Below are 4,670 nucleotides of genomic sequence, written 5' to 3'. Positions count from 1 at the left end.
AGGTTATCTCATGATCATTAACATACTAAAACAAATGTATCTATAAATTGTAGAAAAGTAAACTTTCTTTGTGTTTGTCTTTCTCCTTTCATTTCTTTTTCCTCTATTTTACTATTATTTTGTCATGGATAATTTTTTCTTTCTTATAGAGTAGTAAAGCTAGGAAATTAAATTAAGGGGACAAAAAATGTCAAAAACTCCTCATGTAATCTTATAATAACCATAAAATCCTTGAGTAATACTTTTGGGAGCGCCTACTTCATGTGGCTCTCCCACTTGTTAAGATTGTCAATGATTCTTGTAATCTGCTTGATAATTCTTTCCTAATTTAGAGAAAATATCGGTGTACAATAGGTGTGAACAAATCAATTAAACTTGATTGCAGGGATTGATTTTAAGTTTCCTGATTATAATTTCTATCTATATATATAAAAAAATAAGAATGAAAAAAATTCTTCCCTATTTAGTATTAGAGTAAGATTTCAAATCCTTGTAATTCTTTCCCTCTATATCAAAATGAGCGAAAAAAATATTCAATCGTTTAGGATGAAATTAATCTAAAGGCATTTTCAATGCATGAATCATACTTACTAAATCAAATTATGATGTTTAGTCCCCATTGATGGAGATGCATATTGCTAAGAGAGAGAAACTCTCCTACATTTGCGGCAAGAGAAAGTTACCTACAAAATCGAAAGATGGACATGAGAAGTAGTATGTTGAAAATTAGAAAGTCAAGAGGTGGCTATTGAGTTTACGACTCCAAAAATTATGAAGCGTTATTTATGCTTACCCCCAAACAAATGGAAAAATCTCTTTAAATATTATGGAGTGTTGGTTAAATTTTTTTAAGAATTAGGTCATCGTAATAAAGTTGTCATAAAGGATGTCAATGACATTGTAGTGTACAAGAAATCTATTGAATAGCTAAGGATACACATATTTCTAGTTAGATTTGATGGTGATTTTCAACAAATCCTTAGATTTTGTGCAAAGAACAAGTTATAGATTTGGAGGAATGTTATTCTCCGGTTCATTGTGAGGTAGTACAACACACCACTTTGAAAGGCAAGTCAAAAAACTCTTAGCTTCCGCTATGTTAGATAGAAATTGGTTTAACCAAAAATGATCTTCTCAAAACCAACAAGATGAATGAAGCCTAATCATCCTAAAGCCACCAATGGTGTCAAAAAGTCTACCTACAAATTCACTCATTGTAATCAAACTAGTCATAACAAAAATGGATGTTTTGAGCTTGTGGAATATCCAGAATGGTGGGATTATAGTCGTGATCCACAAAATTGGAATTCTAATGAGATCTCTACTACCAAAATTGTTGAAAGAAAGACTAAGGATGAAGTTGTTGAAAAGGCCTTAGCATTGGTAGTAGTTACAAACAATAATAATAAGGCTTTAAATATGTCTACAATTTCTTTTAATTATGCATGGATAATTGATTATGGTGCTATACATGATAAGATATTTGATTTTAGATAAATTTCACCTCTTAAACTATCTTCACAAAAAATTGTTTCTACTGCCAATGGTACTTTGACCCCAATCATTGGGCAAAGATCCTTAACCCTTATTGATGCTTTGAATTTAGATTCTATTTTAGTTGTTTCATCTTTGGATTATAACCTCGTGTCCATTTTCCAAATAACCACGACCTTGTCTTTTGTTGTGATTTTTTATCCTAAATTTTGTGTATTTAAGGACATCCAAACAAGGCATATGATTGGTTATGGTATTAAGCGAGGGAAGTTGTATTGCTTAGACTTGATGTCAAAGAGTTCCAATAAGCTACATCAATCTTTAACAATGGATAACTCTAATGGGTAGAAGAAGAAATTTGACATTTGATTATGTCATTGATATTTGGGGCATGCTTCCTTTGGTTATTTGAAGAAATTTTTCCTAGTTTATTTACAAAATGTGATGTTTCTAGTTTCCACTATGATGTTTGTGAACTAGCATGCAAAGAGCCATCGTGCTTCATTTCCCTTAAGGACCCTTCTCACCTTCTACGAGTCGTCCGACGGAAAAGACTTTATGAATGGAGTAAAAGAGCTTGGGATCGTCGATCTCTTCCTTAAAGATTGGGATGAGTCGATGTCGGTCGATGGTGTGAAAACAATTCCTGATGTCGAATTCCAAATACCTACGAGAGGTTCCCCACTCTTCTTTGATCTGTCTTAGGGCCGAGTGGCAGCCTCAACCCGAGCAGAAGTGCGATGTGTCTGGAAACTCGGGATCGTAAATGGATTCGAGTACCATTCTGATCGCCTCTTTCATGATCTTTTCTATAGGTATAACCACTGTAAGCGGTCTAAACTTCGACCCTTATTTCTGTCTTCATATTGTAAAGAGGAGCAAAACTTTTTTTTTTGCTCCCTCTATTGATAAATCAAGGACCCTCCTGCCGTCGTCGTTTTAGTGACTCATAGGGTTTCCCTCAGCTCAGTCTTTTTGGTTCTTGAGAATGGTCGCCACCTCTCCCAAGACCGAAATGATTATCCCTGCCCCATGGGTCTACATCCATCCCTGAATGTTGTCGGGTACTGTTCAATTCCCCGCCATTCTTGTAACTGTCACCTATAATCCGCGTAAGTGTGTCCACACCTCCTTGAGTGGACGAGAAAGAAATGATTTCTCGGAGCAACCCCCAAGGTTCCAAACCTAGGATTTAACTTTCCCGTATGAGCATTCGGTACATGTATCAGTCTGTGGAAGAGTGAAAGGGTCACCGCTACTGAGGATCTCCCCCCTAATCTTAGATAGGTCGTTTGAGGGTTTGCCACGGTTTATTGTTGTGCTTACACACTAGGCTACCCTTCTCCGAAAGCTCCGCGGGACCACCTACCATTAGTCTCCGATTGGAGGGGTTTATTGCACAAAAACGCTAGGACGCAAGCTCCCAAAGAGGGAAGCCCAATGAATGTCAGATGCAAGGCCCCGCACCTCATTAAGATCATATTTGCATACTCCCAAAAAAAAATAAAAATAGAGCAGACCCCATTGAAGATGGGAGTGAGGTACAACAAGGTTTTTATTCCATCTCCCTTCTCACGGAGTCGTACGTGGACGTTACCGCTCATACACCTCCCAACCAGCAAGTAGTTAGCCTTCCTCTACAAGGAATGGAAGTGTGAATGAATCAACATCAAATAGAGGAATTAGGTTTTTGTTTTCAGCAATAATGATAAGAGCATTTTTTTCACAAAAACCTACAGACCCCCTCCCCCCCTATCCTGCCACTTCAGCACCTTATGATATTTGAGAAGATCATTATGAACCCTCTCCTAGAATGTTTTGGTAGATTCCGAAAATTCCATGGTGGATTAGGGCGAGAATGAATCCAAGAATCCATGACATACTCATCCTGGAGCTTCTGCTCTCCTCGAGGGAGGGGTTTTTTTTTTATAGATAGAGAGGTGAGTCAAGGGTAGCCTCCCGCTTAACCGATTTCTCAGAGTTGGAGGAAGATCTCTCATTTAATGATCCTGAACAAGAAGGAGCAACTCTCAATGTGAGATCAATAGCAAAATAAAGAAGAGGAATTGGATGCCCCAGAGCAGCAGCCCCCAGATAAGCCTTAAAAAAACACACACACACACACACACAACAGACCTGACATAAACAAAAGAAACAAAAAAAGGGCCATCATGATGATCCTATGTTTGTTTTTGCCCTGCCCCGATGATGCTCTCCTAGCTCGTGGAGCTACATACCAGAAAAAGAAAAAGACTTTCTCTATTACTTTGAGAAGAGAATCATTGGTTTGACCGACGGACTACATGGGAAATACGAGATCTAGGCAAGCCGCTACATGTTCTCTCCTTGCCCTTGAATGATAGAAGAACTACTTATCTTATCTTAGATAGCGTTCAATCAGTTCGCATCTATGGTCAATCAATAGGTCCACAGATCTATTCTTCTATATGATAAATTGCCATCTCGTAGCACCACCACGACATCGATTCTTGTTCTTTTTCCGAGTCCCCCATGCCGTGACTTCGACTTTAAGTAATGATGAATGAGTGGAAAGATCTTTATAGAAGTCCCTATCCGATCCAACCAAAGAGTGAGTATCTAATATATATATATTCTAAATAAGGGGGATAACTGTGAGTTATTTCCGAAAAGACTTGCTATTCTCCTATCTAAATCCCGCGAGTGACTAAGCGCGAGACGAGCCATAACATAAGATAAGGGGCGAATCTACTTTTCATAGAATCAACCATAGATATCTTCTTTTCTCGGTATATTTGCATCAGGCTTAGCCCCTACTAGTAAGAAGGTGTTCCTGAAAGGGGATGAAACATGTCTAAGATCCTATGTGCGGATTAGTAGTGCGTAAACAGAACACGTAGCCTAAGCCGAACTCAATATTCAACCAACCTATAATCCATTTATTTAATCAGCTTACTATCAATAAACCATGTGTTAGGTTCTCATTGCGGGAGATCTTGGAACGTGCCTGTTGTGTGAATGCGCATACAAATAGGGTCACTATTCGCTTACTACTAATAAGGGTGGAGAGTGGATTATAGATTATATTTTTCAGGTAGGCTAGACTGGGGTTTTGGGAAAATCTATACGAATTCTTCTTTGCAAGAGACATCCCTAGGCTTAGTGATGTCTCCGACAGCCTTGTTGGGATCTCCAGA

At 38.2% G+C, this 4,670-nt stretch overlaps 1 pseudogene; it reads left to right on the top strand.

The window, feature by feature from the left end:
- The first annotated feature begins 2,548 nt into the window (after positions 1-2,548).
- On the top strand, positions 2,549-3,426 carry LOC109122608 (uncharacterized; annotated as a pseudogene).
- Positions 3,427-4,670: the final 1,244 nt, after the last annotated feature.

The sequence above is a fragment of the Vitis vinifera genome, chromosome 5 (assembly GCF_030704535.1).
Source record: "Vitis vinifera cultivar Pinot Noir 40024 chromosome 5, ASM3070453v1".
In the NCBI taxonomy this organism is placed as follows: Eukaryota; Viridiplantae; Streptophyta; class Magnoliopsida; order Vitales; family Vitaceae; genus Vitis; species Vitis vinifera.
This window is presented reverse-complemented; position numbering and strand designations above follow the sequence as displayed.